The sequence below is a fragment of the Erinaceus europaeus genome, chromosome X (genome assembly GCF_950295315.1).
Source record: "Erinaceus europaeus chromosome X, mEriEur2.1, whole genome shotgun sequence".
Classification (NCBI taxonomy): domain Eukaryota; kingdom Metazoa; phylum Chordata; class Mammalia; order Eulipotyphla; family Erinaceidae; genus Erinaceus; species Erinaceus europaeus.
The window spans coordinates 64,468,631-64,486,217 of record NC_080185.1 but is presented as its reverse complement, the minus strand read 5'-3'; the positions used below and the strand labels follow the sequence as shown (position 1 = coordinate 64,486,217).

General features: G+C 40.6%; 1 protein-coding gene across 1 annotated transcript in view; it reads right to left on the bottom strand.

Annotated features, from left to right (window-relative positions):
* The window catches only part of PCDH19 (protocadherin 19), a 262,828-nt gene extending 262,203 nt beyond the window's left edge, over positions 1–625 (bottom strand). The window contains exon 1 of the mRNA XM_007535259.2: positions 57–625. The gene's annotated coding sequence lies outside the window, so the exon portion shown is untranslated. The remainder of the gene's footprint in view (positions 1–56) is intronic.
* Positions 626–17,587: the final 16,962 nt, after the last annotated feature.

Sequence of the window (17,587 nt, the reverse complement as noted above, 5' to 3'; positions counted from 1 at the left end):
ATGGGCCAGGATGGAGATAGGGCTAGGAAGAAGGGGGTGGGAACCGACAACAGTACCGGCTTGGAAAGGCGGGACTGCCGGCGAGGGTACCAGTAGTTTCTCCTTCCAAGGTCTGGTCTGGAGTATCGTCCGAGGGCCTCTGCCGCCGCTGTCACACCGACTCCCGAGGAAGCTATCAGCGTAGTCGCATGTCTCTGGGGTCTGCCTCAGAAGCTGCAACAACCGATGGTTAGCTCGCTGCCAAAGTTTGCTTGCAAGAACGTCTTCATTCCATCCTTCGGGAGAGGTGCTGGTCTCTCTGCGTTAGGCTTCCCTCCCTTGCACTCGGGAAGTCTGTGTAGCTCTTTCTCCGTCTGTCTCGGGTCCTATATGAATGTGTGAGAGAGAAGAATGAGTGTGTGTTGTGAGCAGTATGCGTGTAGAGTGTGGGAGATCAGAGTGAGAGGTTTCGGATTGCGAATTAATCAGCTAGGCTTCAGTGCCTTGGAGCTCAAAGCACCAAACACCAGCGCCAGACTAGAGACGCGATTGCCAATGCCCCTCAGGCAAACCGGGCTTGTCGGTTGGAGCAGTGCTGTAGTATGCGCCCTCCTTTGCTGATGCCGCTACTGCTATTGCTGCTGCTCCAGCTCCTCCCGATGCAGCAAACTACTGGCGGTGGAGTCTGGTGAGAGCCTAAGCAGCCTAGCCCTGCTACGCCAGGAGCTGGCCAATCAGCACATAGTCCAACCGGCTCTGGGCCTGGGGCGGGGCCAAGGAGCGGGGAGGGGGGGAGACCTGTAGGAGGGGGTCTCTGGGAGGGACCAACCTGAAACTTACACACAGGCCGGACCAAGTCCTACCCTGTCCTACCCTGTCCCCCAGCCCCGGCGGGAGTCTGAGGTGGAATGAAGGGAAGATCTGAGGTGCTGACCAGAGGGGGGCCGAGGGGGGGCAGCGTGGTGTGGAAAAGGAGAGTTATGGGGTTGCTACTGAGCCTTCCCTAGAACTTGCACCTTCCTTGTTTGCAGAGATTGCAGGGAAAATGATGTGATTCCTTCTCCCTGTTTATCTCACTCACACATCTTCCATATAATATTTATATTTCCCTCTCGTTCGCTTGCCCAACCCCCTCCTTTTGTCTGTAAGCTTTAAGGTTTATCTGCTTATATCTTCCTCTCCTTCTCTTCGGATAGTGCAAGGAAGAAAAGGAAGGAGAAATCTCTGAGGTGGTCATTCATTCTCTCTTGGCCTTTGAGTCTTTACTTCAGCGGAGAACCGCGGCAGCCATCCTAAGTTCTATCACCCTCATCTCTCCTTCACGAAAAGACGCGGCACTCTGTCCCAGTGAACTGCTTTCCTGGCTTAGCTCTGTTCTCTCCTGTCTATAGATTGCTAAACAAATGGGTTCCATGATGCAGGAACTGAGTCAAAGAAATGCACCATCCCCTTGCCTCTCACCCTGTCGGAAAATTTAGCTCCCTAAAATGAATTGCACGTTTGAGAAGAGCTGATGCAGCCTTGCTGTGTCTCCTCTGAAAAGCCCAAAGCCGGTGAGGGCTGCAGGGTTGGTGTGCAGTCTGTGCTTAGATCTCCGGCAGGAGCCCTCTCCCCAGCGTACAGTGCCCCAGCCTTCCCCCTGCACCCCCATCCCCACCCGGGTCTTTGGTACCAGGAGACTGCCAGATCAACTCAGATGACCGCGGCGGCGTTTGTCAGCTCTGGGAAACGAGAAGCCAATTTGGCCTTGACAGAATTTGATGGGTCTTTGGGTATGAAGGCCAGGGACAGAGAACTCGACCCCGCCCCTTTCTCAGGCTCCTAGTTAAGGTCGCAGGCGGGAAGAATTAAAAACTCCCTGCAAAACAAGTTGGTTTTCTTATCCTGGTTTCGTCTTGTTTGGTCTTAGGGGTTGGCAGCAGCTTCTGAATTAATAGTTCTTTGAAGAATGAAACCTATCTTTTGAGTGAGTGGTCTTGGCTATTTGGGAATTTTGGGTGAACAAACACAATTAGCCCAACAACGTTGGCTCAAGTATGCAGGTTTAAAAATGAAAGTCACTTTTGCTCTTTAGAAAGCACTATACAAGAAAGGAGAGACGACTTTTGAATGCACAGTAGGTGTTCTCAAAAACTGCCATCTTCTTGCAGGAAAGAACCGAACTGCCCCCCCCCCCCAGAATAGCTACTTTAGCAGCCTTTACCTGGGTGGGTGAGGGAGAAGGAAATTTCCTACAACAGGGGGAGAATTATTTGAGGAGGAAAGTTTGGACCCTGTAATTTGCATCATAGATCAATGAGAGAATGCTGAAAGCTCAAGCTGCATTCTGCCTTGGGGATCAGTTCACTATTTAATTTTTGGATACAATTCATCCCAGAACATCAGGGAGGAAATCAAGGTGTATACAGTAAGTATGATTTTATTTTATTTTATTTTATTTTATGTGCTCAATAGTGGTTCAAAGGAGCCCAGGATTCCCCAGATTTTCTGTTCTATTGCAGCAAGTGTTGGATGAGAGTTACAGCATGACAGGTTGTTCCCACACACCTCAAGGGTAAAAATAAGGTCTCCATTTTCTTTACTAATTTTAAAAACATTTTTTAATTTTATTTTTTATTGATTCATGAGAAATGATAGGTGAGAAAGAACCAGACATCACTCTGGTACATGTGCTGCTGGGGATTGAATTCAGGACGTCATGCTTGAGAGTCCAGTGCCTTATCCACTGTGCCACCTCCCGAACCACAGGTCTCCATTTTATTTATCACACTTATTCACCTTTGATACTAATGAGTGGTAATGGAATGCATTTTCATCTAATTAAAAAGACCTAAAAAGCCATTCAAAATGGATTTTCTATCTGATCAAGGGATATGATTTTGATGTTGGCAGCTTTCTAAAATATTGCTTTGACTATTTAAGCAGAACAATTAGCAACATGCTCAAATGTTTGCATGCTACGCTTAGAAGCTTTTAGCAGTAAACTTTAAGGTGCTCTGTTCCCCTTTAAGTTAAAAGAGGATGATGCTGCTTCCTTGTGGTGAAGACTGTCAGGAACCCACTGATCAATAAAAGAAAACTGGCGCCTGCACAACTTGATTGAGCAGGAGCAAAGAGTCTGAGAAGTAGTCTCAGCCATTAACAATCCCCCAGGTAACAAGAAATGGAAGAATTACTCAAGTAAAATTATTAACATTGCCATGGCATCCGAAAAGATGCACACAACAAGATATGAAGGGTGTGAATCTCTTACCTTGGGGAGTACTAATAGAATGTCTATATTATTCTGTCTTTTAAAGATAAATAGAGACATTCAATTCATGAACAATGTCAGTACATTTGCAGTCACAATCACATTGTAAAGGCATGGTCAGAATTTGCAAAGACAAATGCTTTCCTTTTTCAGGAAATGGCAAGGGTTCCCTGTCTCTTGCCTGTTCTTCATATTTAAGGAACTTCTCCTTTTCAAACCAGGCAAGCCAAGTACTTCCAAGCCACTAAAACATTTCCATGGAAATCAGGTACTAAGGGAGGCAGAGGCAGGGGTGTGTGCCTCTGATTTCCTTCCTTCTTGTAATTTCAAAGCTCTAAGAGATAGTCACACCTCTCTTCTCCAAAATAACTTCCATTCTTCCTCCCCCAGGTCTGTTTATATGGATAATCAGTCTACACACTATTCTCAGATTTTTTTTTCCTAAGAGGCACAGTGGACCATTATACTTAAAAAATACTGTAAAATTAATGAGTGGACCAAAACATCTTCATGATCCGGGGTTTATTAATTAATGGAATAAAACCATTCTTCCAGCAGCTAATAAAAAACAGAAAGTTCCCTATATGAACTAGCTGCCTTTTTCTTCAATCCTAAAAAGAGCTCTGCCTCTTATCCTCTTTAAAGACACAAGAGGGACATCTAGTGACCATCCTCAGTATTTTCTTTTTCTTTTTTCAATTTTTTATTTAAGAAAGGATTAATAAACAAAAACATAAGGTAGGAGGGGTACAACTCCACACAATTCCCACCACCCAATCTCCATAACCAACCCCCTCCCATCATAGCTTTCCCATTCTCTAGCCCTCTGGGAGCATGGACCCAGGGTCCTTGAGGGTTGCAGAAGGTAGAAGGTCTGGCTTCTGTAATTGCTTCCCCGCTGAACATGGGCGTTAACTGGTCGGTCCATACTCCCAGTCTGCCTCTCTCTTTCCCTAGTAAGGTGTGTCTCTGGGGAAGCTGAGCTCCAGGACACATTGGTGGGGTCTTTAATCCAGGGAGGCCTGGCCAGCATCCTGGTGGCATCTGGAAACTGGTGACTGAAAAGAGAGTTAACATACGAAGCCAAACAATTTATTGAGCAATCATGGATCCCAAGCTTGGAATAGTGGAGAGGAAGTGTTAGGGAGGTACTCACTGCAAACTCTAGTGTACTTCTGCTTTCAGGTATATATTTTGCACTAGTTTATGGATACGTGTGCACATAAGCTCTCTCTCACAGAAACTGGTGTATATCTAGATTATGGGACTTTGTTAGAAAGTGAACTACCTGAGATGAAATTAGAGTGTACTATAAAAGGAAAGGTCTCACCTGAGTAATGAAGTTGAAGGGTTGTCATTCCACACGTGAAGTCTCTGGACACAGTCTGAGGTGAAGCATGTTGAGGTGGCAATCGTTGCGTTGGTTAGGTTGTGATCGGCGGATGCAATATTATTTGGTTTGGATTGGGAGATGCATACGGTAAAGTAGGCCCTATCCAAGGTTTCCAGGACTGGGGGAAATAGGGGCTCTATAGTGGAGATGTGAGGTCCCTGCTGTCTTAGGGTTCAAAGAGACAATCGATAGTTAATGTTATCATCACATTATTTGTTAATTGGGTTAACTTTGAAAAGTCTTTTTGTTATGGTTTGCTGTACAGTATCCAGTATCTTGTATATAGCTGTGCTATTGGATGCTTCTAATTTACTTGGTCTAGGCTTTTGAGAGAGTCCGCATATCAAATACACAGCCTATATATTAAAAGGATTCAGTTTGTGTTTTGAGAAACTTTGAGACATACAATTGATTTTCCCCTCTCGTATTAATTAACTACTGATTTATATGTCTACATTTTGCTAGGAGTGTACATAAACACCATTCCCACCACCAAAGGACTGTGACCCATCCCTCCGCCCACTCCCACCCCCCACTGGCCCAGGAAGCTGCATGTCTACCCCTCAACACTGGGTTTTTACTTTGGTGCCCTACTTACAATTTGATCAGGTCTTGCTTTTAGTTTCCCTTTCAGATCTTCTTAGTCAGCTTCTGTTGATGAGTGGGATCATCCCATACTCATCTTTATCTTTCTGACTTAGTTCACTTAACATAATTCCTTATAGCTCTGTCCAAGATGGGTCAGAGAAGGTGGGTTCATTGTTTTTGATAGCTGCATAGTATTCCATTGTGTATATATACCACAGCTTACTCAGCCACTCATCTGTTGTTGGGCATCTGGGTTGCTTCCAGGTTTTAGCTATTATGAATTGTGCTGCTATGAACATAGGAGTACACACCTCTTTTTGGTTGGGTGTTATGGAGTCCTTGGGGTATAACCCCAGGAGAGGAATTACTGGATCATATGGAAGGTCCATGTCTAGCCTTCTGAGAGTTTTCCAGACTGCTCTCCACAGAGGTGGTACCAATTTACATTCCCACCAGCAATGTAAAAGGGTTCCTCTGTCCCCACATCCTCTCCAGCATTTGTTGCTGCTGTCCTTTTTGATGTATGCCATTCTTACAGGAGTGAGGTGGTATCTTAGCGTTGTCTTAATTTGCATTTCTCTGACAATCAGTGACCTAGAGCAGTTTTTCATATGTTTGTTAGCCTTTTGGATCTCCTCTGAGGTGAATATTTTGTTCATATCCTCTGCCCATTTTTGTATGGGGTCATTTGCTTTTTTGGTGCTAAGTTTGCTGAGCTCTTTATATATTTTGGTGATTAGTTTCTTACCTGATGTCTGGCATGTGAAGATCTTCTCCCATTCTGTGAGGGGTCTCTCTGTTTGTTTAATAGTTTCTTTGGATGTTCAGAACCTTTTCAATTTGATGTAGTCCCATTGGTTTGTTTCTGCTTTAGTCTTCCTTGCAATTGGGTTTGATTCATCAAAGATGTCCTTGAGGTGTATGTGGGAAAGTGTTTTACCAATGTTTTCCTCTAAGTATTTGATTGCTTCTGGTCTGACATCTAGGTCTTTGATCCATTTGGAGTTGATTTTTGTTTCTGGTGAGATAAAGTGGTTCAATTTCATTCTTCTGCATGTTTCAACCCAGTTTTCCCAGCACCATTTATTGAAGAGAGCCTCCTTTTTCCATTTAATCCTTTGGGCACCTTATCAAAGATTAGATGCCCATAAGTGTTGGGATTTACTTCTGGGCTTTCAATTCTGTTCCACTGGTCTGTGTGCCTATTTTTCTTCCAGGACCATGCTGTTTTGATGATGATGACTTTATAATATAGTTTAAGGTCTGGGAGTGTGATGCCTCCATTTCTGTTTCTTTTCCTCAAGATGGTTTTGGCAATTCTAGGTGTTTTCAGGTTCCAGATAAATGATTGTAGTGTTTGTTCTATTCTCTTAAAGAAGCTTCATGGAACTTTGATGGGTATTGCATTAAATTTGTATATGGCTCTTAGGAGAATATTCATTTTGATGATATTTATTCTTCCAATCCATGAGCATGGGATATCTGTCCATTTCTTGGTATCAGTTTCTATTTCCTTGAGTAGCGACTCATAGTTTTCAGCATACAAGTCTTTCACTTCTTTGGTCAACTTTATTCCTAGGTATTTGAATGATTTTGCTGAAACAGTAAATGGGAGTGATTTCTGGATGTCTTTTTCTTCAGATTTAGTGTTTGCATAAAGAAATGCCACTGATTTTTGTACATTGATTTTGTAGCCTGATACCTTGCTATATTGCCTAATAACTTCCAGTAATTTTCTACTGGATTCTTTAGGTCTTTCTATGTATACTATCATATCATCTGCAAATAGTGAGAGCTTGACTTCTTCCCTTCCAATCTGTATTCCTTTGATTTCTTTCTCTTGCCTGATTGCTATGGCAAGAACTTCCAATACTATTTTGAAGAGTAACGGTGACAGTGGACAGCCCTGTCTATTCCCCGATCTGAGGGGGAATGTTTTCAGCTTCTGTCCATTGAGTATGATGTTGGCTGTAGGTTTGCTATATATAGACTCCACTATCTTGAGGAATTTCCCATCTATTCCCATTTTTTGTAGAGTTTAGAGAATGAACGGGTATTGGAGTTTGTCAAAGGCTTTCTCTGCGTCTATTGAGATAATCATGTGGTTTTTGGCTTTGCTTTTATTAATGTGGTGAATGACATTGATTGACTTATGGATGTTGAACCAGCCTTGCATTCCTGGGATGAATCCCACTTGGTCATGATGAACAATCTTTTTGATGTGTTGCTGTATCCGGTTGGCCAAGATCTTGTTTAATATTTTGGCATCTATGTTCATCAGAGATATTGGTCTGTAGTTTTCCTTTTTTGTTCTGTCCCTATCAGCTTTTGGTATCAGGGTGATGTTGGCTTCATAAAAGGTGGAAGGGAGTATTCCTGTTTCTTCAGTCTTATGGAATAGCTTAAGAAGTATGGGTATTAACTGTTTCCTGAAAGTTTTGTAGAATTTGTTTGTGAAGCCATCTGGTCCAGGACTTTTGTTGTTGGGAAGATTCTTAATAACGGTCTCAATTTCTTTGTCTGTGATTGGTGCATTTAGATTTTGTAGTTCTTCTTGGTTCAGTTTTGGAGGGGCATATGCTTTAGGAATTGTTCCACTTCTTCCAGATTCTCTAGCTTGGTGGCATATAGTTCTTTATAGAAGTTTCTCAGGATTCTTTGGATTTCTGTGGTGTCAGTTGTGATATCTCCTGCATCGTTTACAATTTTATTAATTTGAGTCTTCTCTCTTTTTTGTTTGGTGAGTCTGGCTAGGGGTTTGTCAATTTTGTTTAATCTTTCAAAGAACCAACATTTGGCTTCATTGATCTTTTGTATGGTTCTTTTATTTTCGATGTTGTTTATTTCTGCTCTAACTTTAGTGATTTCTGTCCTTCTGGTTGTTTTAGGGTTCCTTTGTTCCTCTTCCTCTAATTCCTTGAGGTGTGCAGTAAGGTCGTTCATTTGAGCTTCTTCTTAGTGTTTAATATGTGATTGTATGGCTATAAGTTTCCCTCTCAGTACTGCTTTAGCTGTGTCCCAAATTTTATGATAGGTTGTGTCTTCATTTTCATTAGTTTCCAGGAACATTTGAATTTCCTGTTTGAGTGAGTCTCTGATCCAGTGGTTCTTAAGGAGCATGTTGTTTAGTTTCCAAATTCTGTGTCTTTTAATAATTTTCCGTTTGTTGTTAAATGTTAGCTTTACTCCACTGTGGTCTGAGAAGATACTTGGGATTTTTTCAATGCTCTTGAATTTATTGATGCTGTCTTTGTGGCCTACCATGTGTTCTATCCTTGAGTATGTGTTATGTGGATTTGAAAAGAAGGTGTATTCCAGTTTTTTGGGGTGGAGGAGTCTGAAAATGTCCAAGAGGTCTAGTCTGTCAATCTCTTCATTCAATTCTCTTGTATCTTTATTGGTTCTCTGCTTTGTTGATCTGTCTAAGTGTGAGAGTGGGGTATTGAAGTCTCCCACTATTATTGTATTACTATTGATGTATTTTTGAAATTCTTTCAGTAGATGCTTAATGTATTTAGATGGTCCCTCGTTGGGTGCATAGATGTTAATAATTGTTAAGTCTTCTTGGCTGATTGATCCTCTAATCATTATGTAATGTCCTTGCCTATCTTTTATTACTTTATTTAATTTAAAATCTATCGTGTCTGAGATGAGAATGGCTGTTCCTGCCCTTTTTTGTGGACCGTTAGCCTGTATGATAGTTTTCCATCCTTTCACTTTAAGTCTGTGTTTATCTTGTTGTGACAGATGGGATTCTTGCAAGCAGCATATGGTTGGGTTATGTTTTCTGATCCATCCCCCCACCCTGTGCCTTTTGATGGGTGAGTTTAAGCCATTGACATTTATTGATATTATGGATTTAATGTATTGTAGTGCCATTGTTCTAAAAAATTTTTGTTTGCTCTGATATATTGCAAGTATTATAGTGATATTCTTGTTTATAAGAGGTCTTTTAGTACCTCTTTCAGGGCCGGCTTGGTGTTGGTTGCCTCCTTTAACTGTTGTTTATCTAAGAAGGTTTTGATCCCTCCATCTAGTTTGAATGAAAGTCTAGCAGGATATATTATCCTCGGTTGAAACCCTTTTTCATTCAGGGCTCAATAGATATCTTAACACTCCCTTCTGGCTTTTAGAGTTTGAGTGGAGAAGTCTGCAGATAATCTTATGGGTTTTCCCTTGTATGTGACTTTTTGTTTCTCTCTTGCAGCCTTTAGGATCCTTTCTTTATCCTTACTTCTTCTCATTGTGACTATGATGTGTCTTGGTGTCTTCAGGTCTGGGTTGATTCTGTTTGGTACTCTCTGGGCCTCTTGAACCTTGATATCCTTTCTGTTATTCAGGTCTGGGATGTTTTCTTGTATTATTTCCTCTAGAATGTTTGCTTCCCCTTCCTCTCTTTCTTCCTCTGGCAGGCCAATTATACGAATGTTACTTCTTTTGAGGTCATCCCATATGTCTTTGTTGTTGTTTTCAGTGTCTCTCAGTCTCTTTTTAAGCTCTTACACCTCTTTCTTAGTTTTCTCTAACTCATCCTCTGTCTGACTAATTCTGTTTTCTGCTTCTGTTAATCTGCTTTCCCTTGCCTCAGCTTCTTTCTTCATTACAGCTATTTCAGCTTTCAGTTCTCAATGTGTCCTGGAGTACTGCTTCTCTAGAGCCCCACCCTACTAGGGAAAGAGAGAGGCAGGCTTTGAGTATGTATCCACCATTCAACGTCCATGTTCATCGGGGAAACAACTACTAGCTAGACCTTCCACTTTCTGCCTCCCACAGTGACCTTGGGTCCATACTCCCAGAGGGTTAAAGAATAGGAAAGCTATCAAGGGAGGGGATGGGATATGGAAATATAGTGGTGGGAATTGTATGGAGTTGTACCCCTCTTATCCTATGGTTTTGTTAATGTCTCCTTCTTAAAATAAATAAATAAATAAATAAACTGCAGTAGTTCTCCCAAGGTCACAGGTGTGGGTTGACTCTTATTTCTATAGCTATCTTTATTTATATATTTGCCCATTTTTGAGCTATGACTCTGCTTTCTCTTCCTGTATAAGTCACTACAACATCTAATGCTGCTTCTGAATGTCCTTTCCTTTTTTCTTCTTATTTCTCCAGGTCCTGATGGAATTGGAGTTCAGAGCCCACTATTCATCTTCCCCTAACATTGCTCCCCCTCTGGGAATATGGACCAAAATTATTTTTAATTTAATTTTTATTAATCCTTTAGAAAATAATAAGGGTACAATTTCATACCGCTTCAACTGTCAGAATCCTGTGTCCCACTCTGTCCATTGGAAACTACAGTGATTCTCCCAATGTCACAGATATGTGTTTACTATTGTTTCTATAACTGTCTCCCTCTCTATATATAATGTCCCCATTTTTTCTATGGCCCTACTTTCTCTTCCATTATAAATCACAAACACACCTATTACTACTTCTGAATGCCTCCCCCCCCTTCTCTCTCTAGGTCCTGATGGAATTGGGTTATAGAGCCCTCTAGCCATCTTCCCCTAACATTTACCCCTCTGGGAAAACGGACCAAAATTCTTTATGGGGTGCAGAAGGTGGCTTCTGTAATTGCTTCTTTGATGAATATGGGCATTGGCAGGTCAATCCATAAACTCTAGGCTGTTTCTATCTTTCCCTAGTTGGCTCGGGCTCTGGAGAGGTGAGGTTTCAGTACAAATTGATGAGGTCATCTGCCCAGAGAAGTCAGAATGGAATCATAGTAACATCTACAACTTGGCGGTTGAAAGGAGGTGAGATAAAATTTTTAATAAATAGGACAAAATGTTTAATAAACATGACCCAAAAGGTAAGAATCGAGCATGGGATCATGGGATCATGAACTATGAGCTCAGACTGACAGGGATTCAGAGTTTACATGGGTTCCTATATTAAATGTATATATGAGCCCTATGTCAAATTGATGACGTAAACAGTCAATAGTCTTTATATAATTTCTTCAAGCTTAGGAGATACTTTCTGCCCTAATTAAGCTTTCTAGTCCTATTTTTTAATATATATATGCATGCCCTGGGTCAGATTGATGGAGTAAACATTTATTTGTATTTATATACTTTCTTCAAGCTTGGGAGTTATTCTATGCCCTAGTCCAGCTCTTTAGCCCCATTCTCAACTCTGTCACCATCTTCCCCGGGCAATATTTTTTCGTCCACCTGCATATTAGTTATCAAGCTCAAGCAAAAATGATAAAGTCATGGGCCCCTAGCAGCATATCTAACATAGATTTCTTAGATTTTCCACCATAAGATCCTCAATATTTTCTATCCAATATTTGCAGCAAAATTAGAGGCTCAGAGTATCAACTAAAGTGCTGTATAGCAGGACCACCTCTCTGGGACAGTGCAACACTTTGTATCACCAAGGCCAGAATTAAAATTGGTAAGGGAATTTTTTATCATTATATTTCAGTCACTCAACCAAAATAATACTGAATGACAATTGGGAAAGTACAAGTTGGAAAACTGCTTCCATTTCTCTAGCCCACATGCTGAGGATAATTCTTACTACACTGAAATTTATAAGTCTAGGGTAATTTTTTTTTAAAAAAAGATTGACATTGTTGGTAGGAGATAAGATACCAGGATATGAGAACTACAGCACTGAGAAGCTCAAGGGAACTTTCTGAGATAGGTTTTTATTTGTTGTGTTTTTTTCATTGTTTGTTTCAGGTTCTAAATGAATTATCCTTCAAATAACTCCTGCTTCTACTTTGTCTCCCTACCTCATCAGAAAAGTAGATCATTTTATAGCTTGGTTTTTATTACATCTCATCATTATCACATTCTACTCAACAAATTTGAATATCTCCCTGATGAGATTCCTTTAGAAAGAAAACCTTAACTTAAAATATTGTGATAGTCAGTCAGGCTATTCCAGATCGCATACCTAATCTCCTTGTTTAGGTTTCAATGTCTCAAGAAGTCATAAAGAGAGAATGAAAATATGGGAGACAATACAAAACTGGAAACTACTACTAATATCAACATCTTATTTTTTAAGATATTTATTTATTTATTCCCTTTTGTCACCCTTATTGTTTTATTGTAGTTATTATTGTTGTTATTGATGTCTTCATTGCTGGATAGGATAGAGAGAAATGGAGAGAGGAGGGGAAGACAGAGAGGGGGAGAGAAAGATAGACACCTCCAGACCTGCCTCACCACTTGTGAAGCGACCCCCCTGCAGGTGGGGAGCCTGGGGCTAGAACCGGGATCCTTATGCTGGTCCTTGAGCTTTAAGTCATGAGCGCTTAAGCTGCTGCACTACCGCCTGACTCCCAACATCTTATTTTTTCATATAGTGCTAATACTTTGAAACCAGGGGCTAATCTATATTACTTACTGACATCCTCAAGCCAGTTTGTTTCATTATTTATTTGAAAGAACATGAATGAGAGGAGAGGCACCTCAGTACTGCAGCAAAGTCCATGGTGCTTATAAGGCTTGATTCCAAGTCGTTCTACATGACAAGGTGCTCCTGCATGGAGCATTCTTATCCTACCCAATAAACTGTCTCCTCAGTTCTTATTTAACCTTTAAAATACCATTAGAGATAGGAAGATTTAGCATACATGGGAATGGAGTTGCAAATAAGTTCAATGATTTTCCAAAATGACCTCATTAAGTAGAACTCAACCATTTTCCATATGAAATCAACAAATGCTGGCTCTGTGCCCATCATTGTGTTAAGGATTGATTTTTTTTAATATGGCCCTTATCCTTGTGAAGTTTAAATCCAGTTGATTAAACTAAAAGTAGCACGCAATTCTATATACTAGAGGCTTTGTTAGAGAAACAACTAAGATGTGCTATATCATGTTGATACTTCCTGAAATTCTATTCCCTTCTGTCCAAAGTTGTTGCCCTATTTCTTAACCCATATACAAATATTGTACCAGGCAACACAAGAAATGGCATAAAAAGAAATATCCAGGGATATAGACCTGCTGAGTAGGGGTTGGGTATCGTTTCCACTACTTTGGATTCTGTTTATGACCCTTCTGAAAAACTAGGGAAGATGGCCAAGAAAGCTCTTTGAGGTCCCTTGAAGTTCTTCCTCCCAAATCCCAACCCCATTCCCACCCTGTGACAGAGGATAACAATAACAGTTAGGGAGCTGTAGCAGATCTATAATGGTCAAAAAAGTGTCCCTTAAGTGCTAAAATTGCTCACTGTGATCTTGACACTTGCCTTTCCCAGGAAACATAACAGAAGTAAGGGACAGTGGTGAAAAAGAGACAGAAATCTATCATTCTAAGTCTCCCATTTTGAACACATCAGCATCCTTGAACTAATTATGTCCAAGCTCCCTCTATTCTTATCTCTTTCCTTTAGAATGTTACTTCCAACACAGCTAGACCCCTGCTGCTATAAAACTCATAACTGTCCCTAAATAAACACACATCATAGAGACCATTTAATTAGCAAAGGCTAAATAAGCAGACACATTTCAATAAATGACACTGCTCTCTAACACCTTCTGTAATACCCTGCAGTGATTACCTTTGATGTTTTGACAGCACCATTTGGGCTAACAGACTTACTGCCTAAACTTTTTCATGTGAATTACCTCCAAGTGGATCTCAAATGCTATTTTCCTAGGTGCAAACTCATGCCAACTGTTACTGTTTTCACACACACACAACACCATCACCATCACTTTTGAAAACAGATATCTTTCCTTTTCAAAGACACTGATCAGATTTTGTCTATCCTTAAGCCTGTTGTCTATGACATCCCACAGAAAAAAGTGACAGCACACACACACACACACACACACACACACACACAGACACACACACACACATCTTGACATCTCAAGTCAAACACTATCACAAAATTTGATATCTCAAAGATTAATCCCATATAAACAAACTGTTAAAAAGATAAAACAATTCAATTATCAGATGCCTTTTAGGCTACATAATTTATTTATTTATTTATTTATTTATTTATTTATTTGATTTGGTCTGCAGTCTCCAATTTTAGAACTGCACCTAGTAGATTGTTCCTATGAACTCCTTTACAATGTACATTTCCCTCAGATTAGAGCTCCAGGCAGGGATCTGGCTTTAGATTTGCAAGCTAGATTTCTTTTTTTTATTATTTCTTTATTGGGTAATTAATGTTTTACATTCAACAGTAAACACAATAGTTTGTACATGCATAGCATTCCACAGTTTCCCATATAACAACACAACATGCAAGCTAGATTTCTCTCAGTCTCTTTTGCTATTTCTAAATTGATTCTAGTGGAGAAGGGAAAAACATAAATATTTTTGAAAGAAATCACTTTGGAAGTACTAAAAGATACCTGATTAACTATCAGTTATTCAGGGTGCTTTAAAGATCATTGTTCTTATCATTTTAAAATTTTTCTGGTAAGTCGGTCTTACAAAAGACTCAACTATTATTGGAGATTTCAGTAGAAGTGGTGATAGAAATTGAGATATAAGGTGGTAGAGGTAGGCTATAGATATATGCTCTACTCTATAGCATATGTTTGTGATACTGAAATAAATAACAGTAGTAATAAAAAAACTGATGAGACAAAGAATGCATAAATCGATCTGATAAATACACTTTCTGAGTGCCTCTAGATACCTTGTGCAAAAGGTGATCTCAATGAAGATACCAGACTGTTGTATACTCTTTAGCTCTAGGTAACAAGGCTAAATTTATGTTTGTTTTTGTTTCTTCCAAAATTTCTCCCAGCACTCAGGAGAGACCCTGAATAGCTCCCTGAGAGTTCTAATGCCTCATTGACTTAAATTTGAAACTTAAATTTACTTACTAGAGAACAGGAGAATAAAGAAAACCTGGATATCACCAAAGCATACTAGTCAGATCAACCTCAGCGCCTCATATGTGAGAATCTAATGCCTTATCTCATATGTGAGAATCTAATGCCTTACCAGCTCCCAGACTGCAACCACTGACTGATTCTTACTGAACTAGAAAACTAGTTGATGATTGTCATCTACAAGGTAAAGAAAAAAAAATCTAATAAACAAGAAGCACTACCAGTTCCACAGCCTCAATTACATTACCCAGTTTAGCAGTGTAAGTACTAAAGGCATGTCATACATGACACAAAGTGCACAGGCACAATATCTGTTCAGGTTGACAAGCCCTGGAGTACTGGAGAGTAAACTAAAAAATTGAGATCCCAGAAGAAGGTAGAGGGAGTACCATAAAAAGAACAGATAGAGCTGAATTTACAGGAAAACAATTTTAGCAGCAGAGTAGTTATGTACATAATTTAAAATAGAAGGAAACAATAGACTTGCCAGCCTGGAAAGTGTCATGATTTGGGGTCCAGTGTGCACTGGAATTGGGAATAAAACATATTAATTTATGTCTACTGCCTGCAGTTTGGACCAGAATGACAATAGAGAACCCATGACCTTTATCCCAGAAACTGGGAGTTGAGAGGAGTAGTGAGAGTATGCTTTATCATAGGAGACACCATCCAGGCTGAGCTTGGCTGGTCTCTTGTAGCAAAGATCACAAAATGCGATGACATCGGTAGCAGGCAATATAGACTCAGAGAAAGCAGCCTAACACATAGTGATCAAATTAAGTCTGCAGCCTAATGATGAGTTGGTATGAGACCTAACAGTCTTAGAGGAGAGCAGGCCCAGCTTGAGATCTGTGGAGCTTTGTGTGTTCTCTGCCCTAGGAAATGGTGAAACCCCAGAACGACTCACTGTCTGGCTGTGCAGTTTCATTTTGGGGAATGAATAATTAGTTTTGGAAGGCTGACTAAAGAGAGTATGTTGGATAGTATGCCAGCTCCCCCTGGCTTCTGCTTAACCATATGCCTATATAGGGATAGATTTAATCCCATTCAAAGCTTTGGTCTATTTACATAAATCACTTTTTAAAATTTATTTTATTTTATTTATTCCCTTTTGTTGCCCTTGTTGTTTTATAGTTGTAAAATTAACTTACATTTAAAGTCTGAGATAAAAATTAGTTATCAATATATTTTAACTAAGTTGGTCTAAACAAAAGGTTAAATAGACTTGTTGATATGTAAAACTCTCCATTACCTTCTCTATTAGAAATGGTAGATTGCACAATGGCTATGCTAATTATTCTCATGCCTGAGGTTTCCTCTCCTGACTCCATCTTGAATGGGTGTAACATAAGGTTAAAAGATGTTGTTGATATGTAAAAGTCTCAAATTCCTTCTCTATTAGGAATATGCTAATAACAAGTTTTGTTTCATAGTAAGTAAATTGCATCCAGCTGCCTTTGGGACTCTGGGCCGTTCCCCGCCCCCATGCAAATTCCCGTCGAGGCAAATAGCCCCCCAGAGGCAAGAAATGTTTTTTTTAAGCTGATAAAGTTTTGCCCACAGAGACAAAAAAAAAAAAGGCCCCCTCAGGCCTTCCCTTAGCAGCACACTGGTTCTTGTTACTTGCTTACATGTTTCTCCATGTTTGTGCCAGTTTCTTTTTTAAAAATGCCTGTATGATATATGTTTCTGTTCACCCCACACCCTTGATACTATAGTCATTTAGTTAAAAAGAAAAGGGGGAATTGTTGTATGCTTTACATTGGGTTCTAGTTCTCCCCCGCCAAGAAAATTGGATCAGTCCAGTTAGTTTCGCGGGCCTGCTTAGCCCTGCCCCGAGGAACCCCGAGTGAGGGTTCCTGAGTTCCAGAGTTGGATAGTTGAAGAGTTGCAGAGTTCCAGAGTTACAGGGTTCGAGAGTTCCTGAGTTCTAGAGTAAGAGAGAGTGCTTGCACCTCCACAAAGAGACAGCAGAGTTCTGTTTGGTGATTAGTTTGTCTTAGTTTATGAATCGTTGTTCCTGAATAAAGAAATACAGCTTCCCTGCCCAGCCGTTGTCTCCGCATCTCTGTTACCCGCCCGTGTAGCTAGCCCCACCAGCTAGAGCCTGCCGAATTTTAACAACACCTGCAGACCTGCTTCACCGCCTGTGAAGCAACTCCCCTGCAGGTGAGGAGCCGGGGTTCAAACCGGGATCCTTATGCCGGTCTTTGTGCTTTGCGCCACCTGCGCTTAGCCCACTGCACTACAGCTCGACTCCCTACATAAATCACTTTTACATTTACATAAAGCACCACACTCCCTCCAGGGCATTGGTTCAATCCCCACTGTTTCATGATATGTTTTTGCTCCACCCCCTCTCCTTGTCACACCCTGATCCTCTCCTTGTCACACTCTGATTGTCACCAGTCATTTTCTCTCCACCCTCTCTATATCACATCCTGTTTTCACCCTACTTGGAGAGTATAAAAACAGCTGCTCTTCTGATTAAAGACACTTGGAAACTGCTTTCCAGCTCCGAGAGTTCCAGAGTGTATCTCCTGCGA